The following is a 24,974-nucleotide window of genomic DNA, read 5'->3' as shown; positions in this document are numbered from 1 at the left end:
CGTCTTCACTTTCATCACATCCTGCTCCATTCTGTTTATTTCAGTGTGGGATGAAAAAGAAAGGCAAGAAAAACTTTTCACAACTGAACCTGCAAAAATTACAAGTTTCTTCTACTCTTGCTTGGATTTTAGTGGCGACTGTTCTGCACATACACCTCTATATACTCCTGCTAACCCCTATGTGGCCAGGTAATACAATACCCATGCTTAGCCTGCGCTCGGATGTGCCATGGGTCAGCGCCAGCAGCGATATATCTGTAACCGGGCCAGACCACAGTCTCCAGTCTATTTCCATTCTATTTCCAGGAGGCTCGGCTAGACTTTGCCCGTTTCCAGAAACTCTCACTTTATTTCTGCTATCTATCACAGTCACAGTTTTTTATTGGTTTGATATTTCTTGAAACCTGTTCCCGGAGAAGCTGGGTGACAATAATTTAGATGGTGCCTAGAAATTTTGGAATGTGAGAAAAATGTACAAGAACTCTGAAGCTGCACTCAGATTGCAGCTCTTTAGGGGAGGGGCTAAGCAGCACAAAGATCCCGCCCATGAATAGCTGGAAAATGTGAAATTACTTCAATTGGCTCCAATCAATGCAAAATTTGGGTGACAACCATTAGGGTTATTATCATTATCCAGCTTTCCCAGGCTCCTGAATATTAAGGCTGCCTAGTTATACAGTGATACATCCCCTGTACTCTGCCTTGCTTTGCAGTAATCTAAATATATGTGATGTATCACTACATAACTAGGCTGCCTCATCATTCAGAGACCTGAGAAAGCTGGTATTGTCATGAATGGCGTAACTTGAAGCTTGTTGACTTGAATGCAAAATCTACAGAGCCCCCCCAACAATCGGATTTTTAACAATATTGGTCTTCCCAAAGGTTCCTTTTGGTCCCTTTAGGCTCCAAAGCCCGAATACAACTGGCTCCAGGGCCCGAATACAACTGCAATCTCTAAACCCCATTATTTTTACGTACCTAATTGCCATAATGGTTGTCATCTAAACTCCAAAATCCAATTTTCCCAGACTCCTGAATAACAAAAAAATTCTTCACCTTCCCTGTTCTCCTATTATCACACATAGGGCTCATATTCATATGCGTTTACGAAATCGTTTCCGTGTTGGTCCCAAAAAGTCGTACGAGGTTCATGCGAGTACAATATGATTTTTCTCACCTAGCATCTGACTGACATGTCTAGGCAATCCATATGCAATGCATTTTTAACATCAGCTTTTACATACAGTTATTCTCTGTCATTTCAACTTAGTTTAGTAACTAGTAAAACAATCTTGGATACAGATATAGCTAGACAGACAGATGTAATTGAGATATATCATCAGTGCAGTGCAGTTTACTGTACATATATTTAGCCCATAATATAAAAAAAAAAAAATGGTGTGTGGTCCTGTGAACTTTTAATAACCACCAGCTGAGGGAAAGCTGACAGCTGGGAGCTGATGATTATAGCCTGGGAAGAAACAATAAATATGGAGCTTTTCAGCCTATTAATATAAGCTCACAGCAGTCTACTTAGCGTTTAATGGTTATTAAAATGGGGGACCCCCAAAAAATATGTTCCCCATATAATTAATTACTAGCAAAGGCTAGGCAGACAGCTGCAGGCTGATATTATTAGGCTAGGAAGGGGCCATGGATATTGGACTCCTCCTAAACTAAGAACATGAGCCCTCAGTCGCCCCAGAAATGGCGCATCCATAAGATGTGCCAAATCCGGAGCTTAGCCTCGTTCTTCCCACTTGTCCTGGTATGGTGGCAAGTGGGGTATTAGGGTTGATGTCAACTTTGTATTGTCAGCTGACATCAAGCCCAGGGGTTGGTAATGGAGAGGTGTCTCTAAGATACCTCCATTACTAACCCCATAGTCGTATTGCAAAAAATACACAGCTAGAATAAAGTCCTTTTATTATTATTATTACTATTATACATTTTTATAGCGCCATTTATTCCATGGCGCTTTACATGTGAAATACGGGGCAAATATAGACAAATACATTAAACATGAGCAAAAAACAAGGCACACGGGTACATAAGGAGGGAGGACCCTGCCCGCGAGGGCTCACAGTCTGCAGGGGATGGGTGATGATACACTAGGAGAGGGTAGAGCTGGTTGTGCGGCGGTTCAGTTGGTTCAGGATCACTGCGCTGTAGGCTTGTCGGAACAGGTGAGTCTTCAGGTTCTTTTTGAAGGTTTCTATGGTAGGCGAGAGTCTGATGTGTTGTGATAGAGAGTTCCAGAGTATGGGGGAAGCACGGGAGAAGTCTTGGATGCGGTTGTGGGAAGAAGAGATGAGAGGGGAGTAGAGAAGGAGGTCTTGAGAGGATCGGAGGTTGCGTGTTGGTAGGTACCGGGAGATCATGTCACAGATGTATGGAGGAGATAGGTTGTGGATGGCTTTGTAGGTCAGTAGGTCATTGTGAGGGTTTTGAACTGGAGTCTCTGGGCGATAGGAAGCCAGTGAAGGGCTTGGACAAAATTGAACAAAACGCACAGAATCCTTTATTTGAAATAAATACTCCTGTCCCTCTTTTTACCATTTATTACTGTAAGATAAAAAATAATAAACAACAACCATATTCCCCACCTCTCCGTCTGAGAATCCCTATATGATGCTGTCCCACAAAGTACTCCAGCTCTGCTACATCTGGGTGGTTTCTCACTTTCTCAACACCAACCCTATTACCTCACTTACCACTGCACCAGGACAAATGGGAGAAGTGAAGCTATGCGCCAGATTAGGGGCATTTTATGGATGCACCATTTCTCTGGTGGCTGTGGGTTGATGTTCTTAGTCTGGGAAGCTCCATGTTTATTGTCCCCTTCCCAGGCTATAAACATCTGCCCTCACTTGTTGGCTTTCCCTCAGCTGATTAATAAAAATTCGGGGGACTCCACGCCATTTTTTTTAAGCTAAATATATATATATATATATATATATATATATATAATCTTCTATTGCTCCATATTACTGCTCCCGTTTGCTTCCAAACTCCTTGAGCAGCATGTCCATACTCAACTTTCCTCCCACCTCTCATCTAACTCTCTCCTTGACAACCTCCAATCTGGCTTCCGCCCCCACCACTCCACCGAAACTGCCCTGACCAAAATTACTAATGACTTGTCCTCTGCCTTTGAAACAGTTGACCACTGCCTACTGTTACAAATTCTTTCTTCCCTTGGCATCAAAGATGTTGCCCTGTCCTGGATGGCCTCTTACCTTTCCGACCGCACATTTAGCGTTTCCCACTCCCACACTACCTCCTCATTCCGCCCTATCACTGTTGGAGTCCCTCAAGGCTCTCTCCTGGGGCCCCTACTTTTTTTCCATTATACCCCTGGCCTAGGACAACTCAAAGTCCCATGGCTTCCAGTACCACCTGTATGCGGATGACACTCAGATCTACCTCTCTGGCCCAGATGTCACCTCTCTGCTGTCCAGAATCCCAGAGTGTCTATCAGCCATATCCTCCTTCTTCAGCTCTCGCTTCCTAAAACTCAATGTAGACAAAACTGAACTCATCATCTTTCCTCCATCTCGCGTATCTTCCCTGCCCGATCTATCGATTATGGTAAACGGCATCACGCTCTCTCCCACACCTGAAATCCGCTGCCTCGGAGTAACTCTCAACTCTGCCCTGTCCTTCAAACCACACGTCCAAACTCTTGCCACCTGCTGTCGCCTCCAACTCAAAAATATTTCCAGAATCCATCCCTTCCTCAGCCCTAAAAAATCTACTAAAACTCTTGTGCATGCCCTCATCATCTCCCGCCTCGATTGCTGCAACACCCTCCTCTGTGGCCTCCCCACCAACTCTCTTGCACCACTCCAGTCCATCCTCAACTCTGCTGCCCGACTAATCCACCTCTCTCCTCGCTACTTCCTTGTTTCTCCCCTCTGCAAATCTGTCCACTGGCTCCCAATTCCCCAACAAATCCAGTTCAAATTACGAACACTGATCTATAAAGCCATCCACAACCTGTCCCCTCCATATATCTCTGAACTAATCTCCCAATATCTTCCCTACCGCAATCTTCGATCCTCCCAAGACCTCCTACTCTCCTCCACACTTATTTGTTCCTCACACAACCGCCTAAAAGATTTCTCCCGAATATCTCATCCTCTGGAATTCAACAAGTTCGATTATCCACAACCATCGGATCATTCAGACGGAACCTGAAAACCCATCTCTTCAGAAAAGCCTGCAGCCTGCAATAACCAATCTGCCGCCTCACCACCACCCGAGCTGCCGCCTCACCACCACCAGAGCTGCTGCCTTACCACCACCGGAGCTGCCGCCTCACCACCACCAGAGCTGCCACGTCACCACCACCAGAGCTGCCGCCTCACCACCACCAGAGCTGTCGCCTCACCACCACTAGAGCTGCCGCACCCCCGACCTTCTGTCTCTTCCCCATTATCCCATAGAATGTAATTCCGCAAGGACAGGGTCCTCTCCCCTCTGTACCAGTCTGTCACTGTAAATTAGTTTACTGTAAACGATATCTTTAACTCTGTATGTAACCCCTTCTCATGTACAGCACCATGGAATTAATGGCGCTATATAAATAAATAATAATAATAATATTGTATTCTGAAAGATCGTGTTCAGAATTTACTGTAAGTGGCTGATTTCAGGTCAGGTTTCCTAAGCGATGAGTGCATAGAAATTGCACGGCACACACATGGTCTGTGTGCCATGCGATTTCTTTTCTCGCACCCACTGACTTGCATTGTCGAGTCTCGTCAGATATACACGGCCACTCGCAGCATGCTGCAATTATTTCTCAGTCCGATCAAAGATGAGAAAAAATTGCAGATGAGCAGGGATTTATAGATCAACACTGATCTGAGTCCAATCCGATTTTTTTATCGGACTGCCTCGTCCGTTTTTCACGCAGATAAGTATGAGCCAATGCAGGAAGAAATAAGCTGGGAAAAACTGGCTGCAGTAGTGGCCATAGTGCTACCCAGCTTTCTTATGTCATCCGGATAAAGGGCATCCTTGTCGCAGCTCCCTGTGGAGAATATCCAGGAATAGCATGAAGTGACTGGATGGCTCGCAGCCTACAAGGAACAGTAGTCGGGGAAATTCACTGGCAGATGCTACTGAAAGGATGTAACTTGGCACATGTCATCAGAACCAGTGTTACATTACAGAAAACTGTAAACCGCCATTCGTCTATTATAGCAGATATTACAACTGGCACCGAATAAAGGACCAGAATAAGAGGCTCTCCCAAAGATAATTCTATACGATTCTGCAGTGGTAGAACGGGGGCTCATTGATCCGCAGGTATATTCACAGTCCCCCCTCCATATAATACCAGAGCAGGTAATACCAGGTTAAGCCCTTTATGGGAAACATAGTGTTATAATGAAGGCTCTCAGCTACAATGAAGATATCTTCCACCGCCGCCTTCTCTCTGCTCAGTTTTCCTGCAGCGCCTCTGCAGGACAGATCAGGAATAACAATCCTGTCATAGTTCAATAATAGTGATCTCTGTGGATATATTGTTTCTATTTCCAGGATTCTCAGTGATTGCGGCTTATAAGGAGAACGCCACCGGATTATGACTATGGCCTAAACATATTATTTACTTGCTTAAATAGCGCTTTATAGACATCATTATCACTGTCCCCATTGGGGCTCCAAATATAAAATTCCCTATGGCCACGATTCATCATTGTTGTTTCTACAGTTTTCTGGAATAATTTACACTTGTCAATAGCTTTAGTATTTGCATCGTATTCTCTTTACATTTGTGTAACATTTTAAATTGTCTTTCCTTTTTAAAGTCTTGTTTTTCTGGGGTTTTTTTTCTTAACCCCTTAATGACAACTGGTGCTTCTTTTAACGGCGGTAGTTAAGGGTACTTATTACTCAGCGCCGTTAGGAATAAGGGCATAGTACTCGTCAGCGTCAGAAAATCTCTGGGGTCTCAGCTACCGGAGAACATGATTAGGGCCATTTTTTTTATGATCCCCTGTCATGTGAATAACGGTGATCAACAAAAAAAAGTCTGATTTAAAATTAATTTCTCTCTCCTCTTATATGATCTAACAGAATAGAGAAATTGGGACACCCGAGATCCCCCAATACCTCCGCTACTCCAGGGCCATCCTGCTCTATCCCCGACCCTCCACATTATCTTCCTGGAAAAAAATGGAGGATGCATGCGCAGTGCGCCCGCCGAGATCTGCTAGCCGATAACAAAAGGGAATTTTTCCTTTTGGTTTCTTTTGATCACTGTGATAGATCCTATCACATATATCAAAATAAAAAAAAAATAGTAAATCAAACCCCCCCTTTGTCACCCGCTAAATTAAATAAAAATTATAAAATATATATTTTTTATTTTTTCCATTCTTCGCAGTTAGAGTTAGGGTTGGGGTTAGTGTTGCGTTAGAGTTAGGGGTGAGTTGGGTTCAGGGTTGGGGTTAGGGCTGTGTTAGGATTGGAGTTAGAATTGGGTTCAAAAGTAAAAAAAAAAAAATGATGATGATATGATGACTGTCACTCGAGCCCCCTCGATATTTGGTGCTTATCCAAGCACCCGATGGAAACTGGAGTGGAGAGCACTTGCGCTGAACACTAATGACGACATATTCAATATGACGACCTAATGTTATCAAATTCTGTGTCGTACCTGTGGGTTCAAAATGCTCACTATACCCCTGGATAAAATCCTTGATGGGTGTGGTTTCCAAAATGGGGTCAGTTGTGGGGACTTTCCACTGTTTAGGCACATCAAGGGGTCTCCAAACGCGACACGACGTCCGCTCTCGATTCCAGCCATATTTGTGTTAAAAAAGTCAAAATGTGCTTCCTCCCTTCTGAGCCCTGCCATGCACCCAAACAGTAGCTTTCCCCCACATACGAGGTATCGACGTACTCAGAAGAAATTGCACAACAAATTTTCTGGCCCATTTTCTCCTGATACCCTTCTGAAAATAAAAAAGTTTGGGTCTAAATAAAATTTTTTGCAAGAAAAATAAAATGTTAATTTTTTCCTTCCACATTGCTTTAGTTCCTGTGAAGCACATGAAGGGTTCATAAATTCTTGAATGTGGTTTTCAGCACCTTGAGGGGTGAAGTTTTAAGAATGGTGTCAGTTTTGGGTTATATAGAACCCTCAAAGTCACTTCAAATGTGAGGCGGTGCCTAAAAAAAAAAATGGTTTTGTAAATTTTGTTGGAAAAATGAGAAATTGCTGGAGAACTTTTAACCCTTTAACTTCCTAAAAAATTTATGTTTTTAAAAAAATGTACTGATGTAAAGTCCACATGTGGGAAATGTTATTTATTAACTCTTTTGTGTGACATGTCCGTCTGATTTAAGGACACAAAAATTAAAGGGCATCTGTCACCCCGTTTTTTCCGTATGAGATAAAAATACCGTTAAATAGGGCCTGAGCTGTGCATTACAATAGTGTATTTTGTGGACCCCGATTCCCCACCTATGCTGCCAAAATACGTTACCAAAGTAGCCGTTTTCGCCTGTCGATCAGGCTGGTCTGGTCAAAGGGGCGTGGTGTCTTCCCCCAGATCTTGCTTAGTTTTCTGTTGGTGGCGTAGTGGTGTGCGCATGTCCAAGGTCCCGAATCCACTGCACAGGGGAGTGAAAAGAGCGCGATGTGTGCTATTTCATTGGTGATCGGTGGGGGCGGCCATCTTCCTTTGGCCACGCGTGCGCAGAAGCGGCGCTCTGCTGGCCGCGGCTTCAGGAAAATGGCCGCGGGATGCCGCGCGTGCGCAGATGGAGATCGCGGCGGCCATTTTCCTGAAGCCGAGATGCGAATTCTGCTTCAGGAAAATGGCCGCCGCGATCTCCATCTGCGCACGCGCGGCATCCCGCGGCCATTTTCCTGAAGCCGCGGCCAGCAGAGCGCTCCATCTGCGCACGCGCGGCCAAAGGAAGATGGCCGCCCCCACTGATCAACAGGGAAATAACGCACATCGCGCTGTTTTAACTCCCCTGTGCAGTGGATTCGGGACCTTGGGCATGCGCAAACCACTACGCCACCAACGGAAAACTAAGCAAGATCTGGGGGAAGACACCACGCCCCTTTGACCAGACCAGCCTGATTGACAGGCGAAAACGGCTACTTTGGTAACGTATTTTGGCAGCATAGGTGGGGAATCGGGGTCCACAAAATACACTATTGTAATGCACAGCTCAGGCCCTATTTAACAGTATTTTTATCTCATACTGAAAAAACGGGGTGACAGGTGCCCTTTAAGTTTGGAAATTGCAAAATTTTCTAATTTTTTGCCACATTTCCATTTTTTTTCAGAAATAAAGGCAAGTTATATCAAAGAAATGTTACCCCTAACATGAAGTACAATATGTCACAAAAAAACTCAGAATCACCAGGATCCGTTGAAGCGTTCCAGAGTTATAACCCAATAAAGTGACAGTGGTCAGAATTGTAAAAATTGGCCTGGTCATTAAGGTCAAAATTGGCTCTGTCACTAAGGGGTTAATAACTTTGCTTATCCAAATGATCTAGAGTTTACTGATTCATTGAATGTGACTGTAGGAGTCTTCATTTTGGACCATTTTTACACAAATGCACCACTTTATAAGGTATATGAAACTTTTGATTAGGGAAAAGTGGCAAAAACAGTCTAAAGACAAAAATAAAAACTTTTTTTTCTTAACATTGCACCAAATGCATGGACTGAGTGTGCAAATATAAGAAGACAGAAAAAGAAAAGTAACTTTAAGAAATGGCAAATAATGAATCAGGCCTTAGGTGGGAAGAATCCGTGAAAATCCACGCAAACAAGGAGAGACTTGATACTAAGTGACAACTGCTGCACTTAGAATTGTGTTCATGTAGGTTGCGACTTCCCTTTCTACTTGGGGCTCCTCAACCCCCATACTAAAAAGAAATGTGACACTTCCCTGCAGCGCCCCCGCAGGAGAAACAAGGCATAACACTCCACCATAATTCTATGCTATCATCATAAGGACATGGTGCTGGGCAGAAACTAGAAACAAAATTGCTCTGCAGTGCCCCTGCAGGATGAATGAGTTATAGCATGGTGGTAATTTATGAAGTTTATTGTTTATGTTGCTATATTTTTATACATAGCTGATTATGTGTGCTAGAGAAAGAGAACTAATCTATTTGGTATGCATGCCCCACATTTACACATAAAGGGATACGGATATTTTATTTTGAGCCTCAGCTGATCCATAAGTGACAGATATTGCATTCACATAATAAATAGTAGCCGCGGCCGCAGCAGACCATAATCTGCATCTTCAGAAATAATTGTCTACAATTTCCTGCCCTGTAAATCTCGCTGCCGAGACACAAGGCGCAGTCTGATTCATGATTATCAGCACTGATTGCTCCAATAAACCTAAGAAATCACAGCCCGGGGGACGGCGAGCCGTGAGTCATACGTCCTCGATATGTACGACAATGCCAGCAACGAGAACGTCACCATCAGACTGGGAAAAAAGGGCAACTCACAGATGATCAGATTAATGCCGTCTGACAAAGTAATTAATATTTCTATACATTTACCGCTCCTATCAAGTATTGTGTGAGCTGAAGTCTGACAGTATTCCTGCTTCTACAGTGTCTGTACAACAACTACCCCCAATACTACCCCAATCTCCGAAGAGTAGTCTCCAATAACAACCAGCAAATCTACTCACCTATAATACACAATGGGAATAGTGCGAGATATGCAATGTGACAGCGACTGCTCCAGCAGAATAGTGAGTGCAGCTCTGCAGGATAACACCGGAGGTAACTCAGGATCAGTAATGTAATGTTTGTACACAGTGACTGCAGCAGCAGAATAGTGAGTGCAGCTCTGGAGTATAATACAGGATGTAACTCAGGATCAGTAATGTAATGTATGTACACAGTGACTGCACCAGCAGAATAGTGAGTGCAGCTCTGGGGTATAATACAGGATGTAACTCTGGATCAGTAATGTAATGTATGTACACAGTGACTCCACCAGGCAGAATAGTGAGTGCAGCTCTGGAGTATAATACAGGATGTAACTCAGGATCAGTAATGTAATGTATGTACACAGTGACTGCACCAGCAGAATAGTGAGTACAGCTCTGGAGTATAATACAGGATGTAACTCAGGATCAGTACTGGATCAGTAATGTAATGTATGTACACAGTGACTGCACCAGCAGAATAGTGAGTGCAGCTCTGGGGTATAATACAGGATGTAACTCAGGATCAGTAATGTAATGTATGTACACAGTGACTGCACCAGGCAGAATAGTGAGTGCAGCTCTGGGGTATAATACAGGATGTAACTCAGGATCAGTAATGTAATGTTTGTACACAGTGATTGCACCAGCAGAATAGTGAGTGCAGCTCTGGAGTATAATACAGGATGTAACTCAGGATCAGTAATGTAATGTATGTACACAGTGACTGCACCAGGCAGAATAGTGAGTGCAGCTCTGGGGTATAATACAGGATGTAACTCTGGATCAGTAATGTAATGTATGTACACAGTGACTGCACCAGCAGAATAGTGAGTGCAGCTCTGGGGTATAATACAGGATGTAACTCTGGATCAGTAATGTAATGTATGTACACAGTATCATACCGCTGCTGCGCCTTCCCAGTCAGCGTCTCTCCCTCCGCGCTCGCTCCCGGCCTCTGCTTCTCGTGCGCGCGCGCATACCAGGTTCAGTGCTGCGCGTGTGCACTTCTGATCTTCTGTCGGTCCTCCTCTTCGTCTCCTCTATGGTCCTGGAGGACTAGTACACGGAAGTCGGTCCTCCTTATTGTCCTCTCTATGGTTCTGGAGGTCTGTTACCTGGAAGTGCTACCCTGCCTTTAGGTATTTAAACTGCTTCCTGCCGTCCCTCTGTGCCTGGTTATCATTTGTTCCTTCAGGTGTTCCTGGCCGCTCTTAGTCTCTGTGAAGTTCGTTTTCCCTCTGACTTTGGGTTTATCCTGCTAGCCTCTGCGTTTCCTCAGTTCCTCCGCCAGACCCTGCACTGCTGCAGTTTACCCATCAGTCCTGTGTCCCTGCAGTACTCACCTATTCTGTGTTCCTACTATCTCCGCCTCTTCTTGGTCTTCTCCCGTCCTGGTCCTCCAGCTTCCGTGGCGATAGTCCCTCACGGGCCTGCACCTAACTCTCCCTGTATAGGGGGCGGTCTATCTGGTCAGCTCGTCCGTGAGGGGTTCGCCGTCGCGGTCTAGAGGGTCCACTCTCCGTTTTCCCTCTTTGAATCGTCACACTCAAATAGGACTGCACTCGGGTGACATCTGAGTGCAGCCTGATTCTTACAGCATAACAGTATAACCAGGCCATGGACCCCGCTGGTGTCTCTGCCACTCTAAAGGAGTTACTTTTTTTGCGGGAGAACCAGACTAGAATCATGTCCTTTCTCAAGAACATGGAGTCTCGTCTCGCGACGTTACAGTCTACCGACCCTGGTAACGCTACTCAGTTGGCGTCTCTTCAGCAAGAGTTAAGTCAACAATGGGACACTCAGTCCCATATTTTGATTTTTATGGCCTCTGTCGATAATCGACTTCTCTCTCTTCAGACTGCCGCTTCTGCTCCTGTACAGGCGTCCGCTCCACAGCCCTCGCCCCGTCTTGCCAGGCCACCTCGGTATGGTGGGGATCATAAATTATGTCACGGGTTTCTCAACCAGTGTCAACTACACTTTGAATTATCCCCGCTACTGTACCCAACTGACCGAGCTAAGGTGGCTTTTGTGGTGTCCCATTTGGAGGGCGAGGCTTTGGCTTGGGTGAACCCTCTTTGGGAGCGAGATGATCCTGTGGTTTCACAACTTGCTCTCTTTTTAGACACCTTCCGCAAGGTGTTTGATGAACCTGGTCGTCTGGTATCGACTACTGAGTCCCTTTACAACCTTAGTCAGGGGACCCTTTCTGTAGCTCAATATGCCATCCGTTTCCGGACGCTGTCCTCTGATTTAGGTTGGAATAATGAGGCTTTGGTGGGAGCATTTTGGCGAGGTTTGTCCTCCCGTATTAAGGATGAGCTGGCAGGGCGGGATATTCCTTCTGCTTTAGATGACCTTATCTCTTTGGCAACTCGCATTGATTTGCGGTTCCAGGAGCGTTCTCGTGAGGTTGTCAGAGAGAGGAGACCTCCTCGTTTATCCTCTGTTACACGTGGTACTTCTCTTTCCCAAACCACTGCAGCTTCTTCCTCTTCTTCCACTGAGCCTATGCAGGTTGATCGCCTCAAGCCTGCCGAACAACGCCGAAAGGAGAGACTTGCACAGGGCTTATGCTTTTATTGTGGCAGCGCTTCCCATCTTCTGTGTTCTTGTCCCCAGAAGCTGGGAAACGCCTCCGCCTAGGTCAGGTAAGAGAGGCCTCCCTAGGTAGCCATGATTCCTCTCCACCTTTGATTTTGACTGTCATTTTACACATGGGTTCCAGTCGCTTCTCTCTTGAGGCTTATGTAGATTCTGGTGCGGCTGGGAATTTTGTTCAACTTGAGCTGGTCGAGAGGCTTGGGATTCCTGTCAGATCTTTGGAGGTTCCTAGGCAAATAGCTTCTGTCGACGGTCAGCCTTTGCGGGAGGTCGTTTCTTCTGTCATAGAGGAGATTGACATTCAAATTGGAGCTTTACATCGAGAAAAGTTGGCATTTTATGTTTTACCGTCTTTATCCCATGCATTTCTTTTAGGACTCCCCTGGCTAAGAAACCATGAACCTACTCTGAATTGGCGTACTGGGGACGTCCTATCCTGGGGACAGTTTTGTCAAAACAGATGCCTGCTTCCCGTTAAGCCTGCTAGTCTCTCTCCCTCGGCTCCGGAATTAGCGAATCTACCTGTAGCTTATCACTCTTTTTCGGACGTTTTCAACAAAAAGGAAGCAGAGGTCTTACCTCCGCATCGCCCTTACGACTGTCCGATAGATCTTGTATCTGGCTCTACTCCTCCTAGAGGTCGTATTTATCCTCTGTCACCCTCCGAGACTCTAGCCATGTCTGAATACATTCAAGAGAATCTGGCCAGAGGCTTTATAAGGAAATCCTCCTCACCTGCAGGCACTGTTTTTTTCTTCGTCAAGAAGAAGGACGGTTCCCTTCGTCCCTGCATTGATTATCGTGGCCTCAATGACATCACCATTAAAAACAAGTATCCACTTCCTCTCATCCCAGAACTTTTTGATCGTCTGCGTGGAGCACGAATCTTCACTAAACTGGATCTCAGAGGAGCTTACAACTTGATCCGAATTCGTTCGGGAGACGAATGGAAGACTGCGTTTAACACCAGAGACGGTCATTATGAGTATTTGGTGATGCCTTTCGGCTTATGTAATGCTCCTGCAGTTTTTCAAGAGTTGGTGAATGATGTTTTTCGGGACCTACTTTACACCTGTGTAGTGGTGTACTTGGACGACATCCTTGTGTTTTCACCGGATCTGCGTTGTCATAGGAGACATGTGCGGCAAGTTCTTCTCCGTCTGAGGGAGAATCGTCTGTATGCTAAACTTGAGAAGTGTGCCTTCGAACAGTCGTCCCAGACGTTCCTGGGCTTCATTATCTCTGATTCTGGTCTGTGTATGGACCCGGCTAAAGTTTCTGCCGTACTCAACTGGCCACGTCCGCTTGGGGTTAAGGCGATTCAGCGCTTCCTAGGATTTGCGAATTACTATCGGCAATTTATTCCTCATTTCTCCTCCTTGTCGGCTTCCATCTCCTCTTTGATAAAGAAGGGTGCCAATCCTCGTCTTTGGTCAGCAGAGGCTGAAAAAGCTTTCCACTCTCTCAAAGAAGCATTCGCCTCCGCTCCTTTACTCCATCGCCCTGAAGCTAATAAACCCTTCTTCCTAGAGGTTGACGCCTCTGCCGTCGGTGCCGGAGCTGTGCTTTCTCAGAAGTCTTCTACTGGTCGTCTTGTGCCCTGTGGTTTCTTCTACAAGAGTTTCTCTTCTTCTGAAAGAAATTATTCCATTGGCGACAGAGAACTTTTGGCCATTAAATTGGCCTTAGAGGAGTGGAGATATCTGTTGGAAGGAGCCTTACATCCCTTTGTCATCTTTATGGATCATAAGAATTTGGCATACATCCGTTTAGCGCACCGACTGAATCCACGACAGGCCAGGTGGGCCTTGTTCTTTGCCCGATTTGACTTTGAACTTTGCTTCCTGCCTGGAGAAAAGAACTTCAAAGCTGATGCTCTATCCAGGTCCTTCTTGTCGGTGGACACTGAGGAGGAATCCTCGCACATCATTGACCCCGCTATAATCATCACACTTGCTCCAGTATCTATGACCTCTTTACCTCCGGGTAAGACTTTCGTTTCTGAGAGGAACAGGAGACGTGTGTTACTCTGGGGACATGCTTCCAAGCTAGCGGGACATGTCGGTTTCAAGAAAACCCTTGATCTAATATCTCGTTACTACTGGTGGCCGACTCTTTTGAAGGATGTCCAAGCTTTTGTGGTCTCTTGTCCTTCCTGTGCCAAGAACAAAGTACCCAGGCGGCTTCCTTCCGGGCTTCTTCTTCCTCTTCCAGTGCCTTCTGCTCCATGGCAACATATTGCAATGGATTTCTTAACTGATCTGCCTCGTTCCTGTGGTTGTACCGTCATCCTCGTGGTTGTGGACCGTTTTTCTAAAATGGCACATTTCATTGCTCTTCCTGGTCTGCCTTCGGCTCCTGAACTGGCGAAGATTTTTGTTCAACATATTTTTCGCATTCATGGTCTTCCACAGCACATTGTTTCTGACCGGAGAGTTCAGTTTACCGCTCGTTTCTGGAGATCTCTCTGTAAGTCACTGAACATTTCGCTTGATTTTTCTTCGGCCTATCATCCACAGTCCAACGGCCAAGTGGAGCGTACCAATCAGATCCTGTTTACTTATCTCCGGCATTTCTCCAACGCTCATCAAAATGATTGGTCTGACTTACTACCATGGGCCGAGTTTTCTTATAATAACCACACCAGCGAAGCTTCTACCAAATCTCCATTTTTTGTCATCTACAGACAACACCCTGGTCTTCCTCTACCAGTTCCTCCTGTCTCTACTGTGCCGGCAGCAGATCTTCTGTCTAGAGAATTCTCCAGGGTTTGGCAGGAGACCAAGTCTGCTCTCGAACTAGCTCAGCATAGGATGAAGAGACATGCAGATAAAAGGCGTCTCGATTCTCCTGTGTTCCATCCTGGGGATAAGGTCTGGCTTTCTTCTAGATTTATTCGCCTTAAAATCCCTTCACATAAACTGGGTCCCCGTTATATTGGTCCTTTCGAGGTTTTGGCACGTATTAACAATGTTTCTTACAAACTTAAGTTACCTGCCTCTCTTCGTATCCCTAATTCCTTTCATGTATCTCTCCTTAAGCCAGTAGTTTTTAATCAGTTTCACACCTCGACTCTTTCTTCACCTTCGCCTGTTTCCGCAAACAATGTTTTTGAGGTTAAGGACATTTTGGCCATGAAAAAAATTAGAGGTAGAACTTTGTTTTTGGTCGACTGGAAGGGTTTCGGTCCTGAGGAGAGATCCTGGGAGCCTCGGGAGAATATTCAGGCTCCTCGAATTTTAGCTAAGTTTCTTTCTGGCCTAAAGAAGAAGGAGGGATGTAAAGACGGGGGTACTATCATACCGCTGCTGCCGCCTCCCCAGTCAGCGTCTCTCCCTCCGCGCTCGCTCCCGGCCTTTGCTTCTCGTGCGCGCTCATACCAGGTTCAGTGCTGCGCGTGTGCACTTCTGATCTTCTGTCGGTCCTCCTCTTCGTCTCCTCTATGGTCCTGGAGGACTAGTACCCGGAAGTCGGTCCTCTTTATTGTCCTCTCTATGGTTCTGGATGTCTGTTACCTGGAAGTGCTACCCTGCCTTTAGGTATTTAAACTGCTCCCTGCCGTCCCTCTGTGCCGGGTTATCATTTGTTCCTTCAGGTGTTCCTGGCCGCTCTTAGTCTCTGTGAAGTTCGTTTTCCCTCTGACTTTGGGTTTATCCTGCTAGCCTCTGCGTTTCCTCAGTTCCTCCGCCAGACCCTGCACTGCTGCAGTTTACCCATCAGTCCTGTTTCTCTGCAGTACTCACCTATCCTGTGTTCCTACTATCTCCGCCTCTTCTTGGTCTTCTCCCGTCCTGGTCCTCCAGCTTCCGTGGCGATAGTCTCTCACGGGCCTGCCCCTAACTCTCCCTGTATAGGGGGCGGTCTATCTGGTCAGCTCGTCCGTGAGGGGTTCGTCGTTGCGGTCTAGAGGGTCCACTCTCCGTTTTCCCTCTTTGAATCGTCACACTCAAATAGGAGTGCACTCGGGTGACATCTGAGTGCAGCCTGATTCTTACAGCATAAAACACAGTGACTGCACCAGCAGAAAAGTGAGTGCAGCTCTGGAGAATAAAACAGGATGTAACTCAGGATCAGTAATGTAATGTATGTACACAGTGACTGCACCAGCAGAATAGTGAGTGCAGCTCTGGAGTATAATACAGGATGTAACTCAGGATCAGTAATGTAATGTATGTACACAGTGACTGCACCAGCAGAATAGTGAGTGCAGCTCTGGAGTATAATTCAGGATGTAACTCAGGATCAGTAATGTAATGTATGTACACAGTGACTGCACCAGCAGAATAGTGAGTGCAGCTCTGGGGTATAATACAGGATGTAACTCAGGATCAGTAATGTAATGTATGTACACAGTGACTGCACCAGCAGAATAGTGAGTGCAGCTCTGGGGTATAATACAAGATGATAAAATGAGCTGTAATACCAAACAAAACTGAACACTGGGTACCAGTATTTAAGCAAGAAAGCATGCATTCTAAACTCTTTCTGCCTTCTCTGTTTATTTGACAGGACATCTTTCTGATTTGCTTGGTAATACACCTGTACACATGTGTACTATACAACAAAAGCAACCCACTCTCATGGAGTTCCAACAGTCTGTGAAGTGAAGAAAATATTTTAAAAAATATATGTTTGAGAAGACAAAAATCTTTATATATCAAAAATATGAGGTAGTACACAGGATGCATTTCTTAAAGCATACTTCCACTGATGGTCACTAGATGGCAACAATAACATTATTGCCAATGACCTACCTAGATTATTTTCAATAGAGAAATATTTATTAGTTATATTTCTTAAATTTGGGTTTTAAATGGCAAAAAACCAAATGATCTCAATCCACTGAAATTATATACCAAAAAGGTTACTATAAAACAGTGTGAGCAAATGTGGAGAAAATAAAGGTAAATATAATTCTATTGTCCTGTATTTCCAACGCTATTCACTCATACAGACAGAAATAACCCAAATACATACAATGTAAGATGGAATAATACTGTACATACCACATTACATTTGACAATGCATGTTATGAAAGCAAAATACAAGAATGAGGACAGATTGCATTAAGCTTTTAATACTATCTACTATATAATCGTCTAATTCTGTCTGTCTGTAACAGAAATCCTGCGTCGCTGATTGGACGCGCCAGCCGCCCGCGACCAATCAGCGACAGGCGCAGTCCGGCCGCGAATTGGCACGGGATTTGAACCACGCTTCGCTGATTGATCACGCCTGGCCGCGACAAATCAGCAATATTGGTGCGGGATTTTAACACCGCTTCGCTGATTGGTCGAGGCCGGCCCGGCGCGACCAATCAGCGACAGGCACAGTCCGGCCGTGAATTGGCACGGGATTTGAACCACGCTTCGCTGATTGGCCGCGCCCTGCCACGACCAATCAGCGATATCGGCACGGGATTTAAATACCGCTTCGCTGATTGGTCACGGCAGGCCGGGTGCCACCAATCAGCGATATTGGCGCGGAATTTGACCCCCACTCACAGCGCGACGTAGTTTACTCATGTTTACTGAACAAGTTCTGTCAGTCACAGTGCCACGTAGTTCACTCACGTTTACCGAATAAGTTCTGTCAGTCACAGTGTGACGTAGTTCACTCATGTTTACTGAACAAGTAAACTACATACATATTTTAGAATACCCGATGAGTTAGAATGGGACCACCATCTAGTACTAATATAACAACTATAATACTGCCCCCTATGTACAAGAATATAACTACTATAATACTGCTCCTATGTACAAGAGTATAACTACTATAATACTGCCCCTATGTACAAGAATATAACTACTATAATACTGCTCCTATGTACAAGAATATAACTACTATAATACTGCTCCTATGTACAAGAATATAACTACTATAATACTCCCACTATGTACAAAATATAACTACTATAATACTGCCCCCTATGTACAAGAATATACAGTAACTACTATAATACTGCTTCTATGTACAAGAATATAACTACTATAATACTCACACTATGTACAAAAATATAACTACTATAATACTGTCCCTATGTACAAGAATATAACTACTATAATACTACTCCTATGTACAAGAATACAACTACTATAATACTGCCCCCTATGTACAAGAATATAACTACTATAATACTGCCCCCTATGTACAAGAATATAACTACTATAATACTCACACTATGTACAAAAATATAACTACTATAATACTGCCCCTATGTACAAGAATATACAGTAACTACTATACACTGTGTTTCAAATTATTATGCACAAAGAGTTTAGGAGTGATAAAGTTAGAATTTTTTTGTTTGTCATTTAAACTCATTGATGGTGATGTGTGTCAGGGCTCTTTATATCACTGAAAGCAATTGCAGATACCTGTGCACATTAGTTTGGCAGGTGTGTCCAAATAAAGGCAAGACTACTTAAGAAGGCTGTTCCACATTATTAAGCAGCCTACATTTTTTGCCAAAATGGGAAAGAAAAAGGATGTGTCGGCTGCTGAGAAGCAACAAATTGTGGAGTATTTAGGTCAAGGTATGACTACAATCAACATTGCCAAGACACTTCATCGTGATCATCGCACAACCAAGAAGTATGTAGCTGATTCCCAGCACACACGTGTGCGTGCTGATAAGGGAAAATTGAGAACTCTTTCCAACAGGCAATTGCGTAAGGTTAAAAGAGCAGCTGCAAAAATGCCTTGTCATAGCAGCAGACAAGTTTTTGAAGCTGCTGGTGCCTCCAACGTCCCCAGAACAACAAGATGCAGGGTCCTTCAGAGGTGCGTAAGCCATCTTGTCGACCACCTCTATCCACTGCACACAAGCAGAAACGGCTCCAGTGGGCCAAACAATACATGAAGACTGACTTCCAAACTGTTTTGTTCACCGATGAGTGCCGTGCAACGCTCGATGGTCCAGATGGATGGAGTGGAGGATGGCTGGTTGATGGACACCCCATGAAAACACGGCTAAGGCGCCAACAAGGAGGAGGTGGAGTAATGTTTTGGGCTGGAATCATGGGGAGAGAGATTGTAGACCCCTTTATGATCCCTGAAGGGGTAAAGATGAACTCCATAATCTATGTGGAGTTTCTAAAAACACTTCCTGCCATGGTTCAAGAGGAAGAACCGTGCTTTCCGCAGCAAGATCATTTTCATGCATGATAATGCACCGTCTCATGCTGCAAAAAACACATCTGCATCTCTGGCTGCTATGGGCATAAAAGAGGACAAACTTATGGTGTGGCCACCATGTTCCCCTGACCTCAACCCCATTGAGAACCTCTGGAGCATCATCGAAAGGAGTGTCTATGATGGCGGGAGGCAGTTCACATCTAAGAAACAGCTCTGGAAGGGTATTCTGTCCACATGCAAAACAATTGAAGCAGAAACCATCCAAAAACTGACAAATTCAATGGACGAGAGAGTTCAGAAGCTTCTTTCGAACAAGGGGTCCTATGTGCAAATGTAACATCACCTAGAATAAAGTTTTCACTTGAAAACTGCTTGATTTCATTTTGTAATAAGCTGATAATCCTTATAACTTCACAATTGACCATTTTTTTGTTCAAAATAAAAAAAAAAGGTTGAAAACTCTGCTGTGCATAATAATTTGGAACATGCATTTTGAGTGTTTATTTTTTTTTTTAAAGATACTGTTTTCATAGGCAGTTTGTTCCAAAACATTGCAATTATACTAGAATAGTAGATGACTGGAAAATAACAATGACTGCAATTCAGGTAATTTAGGGAAAATATGAGGAAATATTATTTGCATAATAATTTGGAACACAGTATAATACTGCTCAAATGTACAAGAATATAACTGCTATAATACTTCTCCTATGTACAAGAATATACCTACTATAATACTGCCCCTATGTACAAGAATATAACTACCATAATACTGCTCCTACGTACAAGAATATAACTACAATACTGCTCCTATGTACAAGAATATACCTACTATAATACTGCCTCTATGTACAAGAATATAACTACTATAATACTGCCCCTATGTACAAGAATATAACTGCTATAATACTGCTCCTATGTACAAGAATATAACTACCATAATACTTCCCCTATGTACAAGAATATAACTACTATAATACTGCTCCCTATGTACAAGAACATAACTACTATAATACTGCCCCTATGTACAAGAATATAACTACTATAATACTACTCCCTATGTAAAAGAATATAACTACTATAATACTAATCCCTATGTACAAGAATATAACGACTATAATACTGCCCCTATGTACAGGAATATAACTACTATAATACTACTCCCTATGTACAATATAACTACGATACTGCTCCATATGTACAAGAATATAACTACTATAATACTACTCCTTATGTACAAGAATATAACTACTATAATACTACTCCCTATGTACAAGAATATAACTACTATGATACTGCTCCATATGTACAAGACTATAACTACTATAATACTGCTCCTATATACAGAAATATAGCTACTATAATACTGTCCATATGTATAAGAATATAACTGCTATAATACTGCCCCCTAGGTAAAAGAATATAACTACTATAATACTGCTCCTATGTACAAGAACACAACTACTATAATACTGCTCCTATGTACAAGAATATAACTACTATAATACTGCCCCTATGTACAAGAATATAACTGCTATAATACTGCCCCTATGTACAAGAATATAACTGCTATAATACTGCTGCTATGTACAAGAATATAACTACTATAATACTGGCCCTATGTACAAGAATACTACTACTTTATTACTACTCCCTACGTACAAGAATATAACTACTATAATTCTGCCCCTATGTACAAGAATATAACTACTATAATACTGCTCCCTATGTACAAGAACATAACTACTATAATACTGCCCCTATGTACAAGAATATAACTACTATAATACTACGCCCTATGTACAAGAATATAACTACTATAATACTATTCCCTATGTACAAGAATACAACTACTATAATACTGCCCCTATGTACAAGAATATAACTACTATAATACTACTCCCTATGAACAAGAATATAACTACTATGATACTGCTCCATATATACAAGAATATAACTACTGTAATACTGCCCCTATGTACAAGAATATAACTGCTATAATACTGCTCCTATGTACAAGAATATAACTACTATAATACTGGCCCTATGTACAAGAATATAACTACTATATTACTGCCCCTATGTACAAGAATTTAACTACTATAATACTACTTCCTATGTACAAGAATATAACTACTATAATACTACTCCCTATGTACACGAATATAACTACTATAATACTGCCCCTATCTACAAGAATATAACTACTATAATACTGCCTGTCATGATCTCAATGGCAAGAGAACATAGCATAAGCATATATAGGAACTAGCTCTTGGAAGATGGGAACTGAGCTGACCATGAACTAAACCTAACGCACAACTAGCAGTGGCCGGGTAGCATGCCTACGTTGATTCTAGATGCCCAGCCCAGCCGGAGGACTAAATAAAGCTAGCAGAGGAAAATATTAGTCCTAGCTCACCTCTAGAGAAATACCCCGAAAGGAGACAGAGGCCCCCCACATGTATTGGCGGTGAGTTGAGATGAAATAACAAACGTAGTATGAAAATAGGTTTAGCAAATTTGAGGTCCACTTACTACATAGCAGAAGACAGAAAGGACACTTTCATGGTCAGCTGAAAACCCTATCAAAAAACACCATCCAGAAATTACTTTAAAACTCTGGCATTAACTCATAACACCAGAGTGGCAATTCCCGTTCACAAGAGCTTTCCAGACACAGTAACGAAACTACAGCTGTGAACTGGAACAAAATGCAAAAACAAACATGGACAAGAGTCCAACTTATCTAGTAGTTGTCTAGGAGCAGGAACAAGCACAGAGAGGCTTCTGATAACATTGTTGACCGGCAAGCAACTAACAGAGCAGCAAGGTTATATAGCGACTCCCACATCTTGATGGGAACAGGTGAACAGAGAAGATGAAGACACCAGTTCAATTCCACCAGTAGCCACCGGGGGAGCCCAGAATCCAAATTCACAACAGTACCCCCCCCTCAAGGAGGGGGCACCGAACCCTCACCAGAACCACCAGGGCGATCAGGATGGGCCCTATGAAAGGCACGAACCAGATCGGAGGCATGAACATCAGATGCATTCACCCAAGAATTATCCTCCTGGCCGTATCCCTTCCACTTGACCAGATACTGGAGTCTCCGTCTGGAAACACGAGAGTCCAAGATTTTCTCCACAACGTACTCCAACTCACCCTCAACCAACACCGGAGCAGGAGGCTCAACGGAAGGCACAACCGGTACCTCATACCTGCGCAATAATGACCGATGAAAAACGTTATGAATAGAAAAGGATGCAGGGAGGTCCAAACGGAAGGAAACAGGGTTAAGAATCTCCAAAATCTTATACGGGCCGATAAACCGAGGCTTAAACTTAGGAGAAGAGACCCTCATAGGGACAAAACGAGAAGACAACCACACCAAATCCCCAACAGAAAGCCGAGGACCAACACGACGGTGGCGGTTGGCAAAAAGCTGAGTCTTCTCCTGGGACAACCTCAAATTGTCCACCACCTGCCCCCAGATCTGATGCAATCTCTCCACCACAGCATCCACTCCAGGACAATCCGAAGATTCCACCTGACCAGAGGAAAATCGAGGATGAAACCCCGAATTACAGAAAAACGGGGACACCAAAGTGGCAGAGCTGGCCCGATTATTGAGAGCGAACTCCGCCAATGGCAAAAAAGCAACCCAATCATCCTGGTCAGCAGACACAAAACACCTCAGATATGTCTCCAGGGTCTGATTAATCCGCTCGGTCTGGCCATTCGTCTGAGGATGGAAAGCGGACGAAAAAGATAAATCTATGCCCATCCTAGCACAGAATGCCCGCCAAAATCTAGACACGAATTGGGTCCCTCTGTCAGAAACGATATTCTCAGGAATACCATGCAAACGAACAACATTTTGAAAAAACAGAGGAACCAACTCGGAAGAAGAAGGTAACTTGGGCAGAGGAACCAAATGGACCATCTTAGAAAAACGGTCACACACCACCCAGATGACAGACATCTTCTGAGAAACAGGCAGATCTGAAATAAAATCCATCGAGATGTGCGTCCAAGGCCTCTTAGGAATAGGCAAGGGCAACAATAATCCACTAGCCCGAGAACAACAAGGCTTGGCCCGAGCACAAACGTCACAAGACTGCACAAAGCCTCGCACATCTCGTGACAGGGAAGGCCACCAGAAGGACCTTGCCACCAAATCCCTGGTACCAAAAATGCCAGGATGACCTGCCAACGCAGAAGAATGAACCTCAGAGATGACTCTACTGGTCCAATCATCAGGAACAAACAGTTTATCAGGTGGGCAACGATCAGGTCTCTCCGCCTGAAACTCCTGCAAGGCCCGCCGCAGGTCTGGAGAAACGGCTGACAATACCACTCCATCCTTAAGGATACCTGTGGGCTCAGAGTTACCAGGCGAGTCAGGCTCAAAACTCCTAGAAAGGGCATCCGCCTTAACATTCTTAGAACCCGGTAGGTATGACACCACAAAATTAAACCGAGAGAAAAATAATGACCAGCGCGCCTGTCTAGGATTCAGGCGCCTGGCGGTCTCAAGATAAATCAAATTTTTGTGGTCAGTCAATACCACCACCTGATGTCTGGCCCCCTCAAGCCAATGGCGCCACTCCTCAAAAGCCCACTTCATGGCCAAAAGCTCCCGATTCCCAACATCATAATTCCGCTCAGCGGGCGAAAATTTACGGGAAAAGAAGGCACAAGGCCTCATCACGGAGCAGTCAGAACTTTTCTGCGACAACACTGCCCCAGCTCCGATCTCAGAAGCGTCGACCTCAACCTGAAAAGGTAGAGCAACATCAGGCTGACGCAACACAGGGGCAGAGGAAAAACGGCGCTTAAGCTCCCGAAAGGCCTCCACAGCATCAGGGGACCAATCAGCAACATCAGCACCCTTCTTAGTCAAATCGGTCAATGGCTTAGCAATATCCGAAAAACCAGCAATAAATCGACGATAAAAGTTAGCAAAGCCCAAAAATTTCTGAAGACTCTTAAGAGAAGAGGGCTGCGTCCAATCACAAATAGCTTGAACCTTGACAGGATCCATTTCAATGGAAGAGGGGGAAAAAATATATCCCAAAAAGGAAATCCTCTGTACCCCAAAAACACACTTAGAACCCTTCACACACAAAGAATTAGACCGCAAAACCTGAAAAACCCTCCTGACTTGCTGGACATGAGAGTCCCAGTCATCCGAAAAAATCAGAATATCATCCAGATACACAATCATAAATTTATCCAAATAATCGCGAAAAATATCATGCATAAAGGACTGGAAAACTGACGGAGCATTAGAAAGACCAAAAGGCATCACTAAATACTCAAAGTGGCCCTCGGGCGTATTAAATGCGGTTTTCCACTCATCCCCCTGCCTGATTCGCACCAAATTATACGCCCCACGAAGGTCAATCTTAGAGAACCACTTGGCCCCCTTTATGCGAGCAAACAAATCAGTCAGCAACGGCAATGGGTATTGATATTTAACAGTGATTTTATTCAAAAGC

At 44.1% G+C, this 24,974-nt stretch overlaps 1 protein-coding gene across 8 annotated transcripts in view; it reads right to left on the bottom strand.

The window, feature by feature from the left end:
* Window positions 1-24,974, bottom strand: part of EVL (Enah/Vasp-like) — a 164,263-nt gene that overhangs the window by 70,002 nt on the left and 69,287 nt on the right. The gene's annotated exons all lie outside the window — the stretch shown is intronic.

The sequence above is a fragment of the Ranitomeya variabilis genome, chromosome 1 (genome assembly GCF_051348905.1).
Source record: "Ranitomeya variabilis isolate aRanVar5 chromosome 1, aRanVar5.hap1, whole genome shotgun sequence".
NCBI classification, from domain to species: Eukaryota; Metazoa; Chordata; class Amphibia; order Anura; family Dendrobatidae; genus Ranitomeya; species Ranitomeya variabilis.
This window is presented reverse-complemented; position numbering and strand designations above follow the sequence as displayed.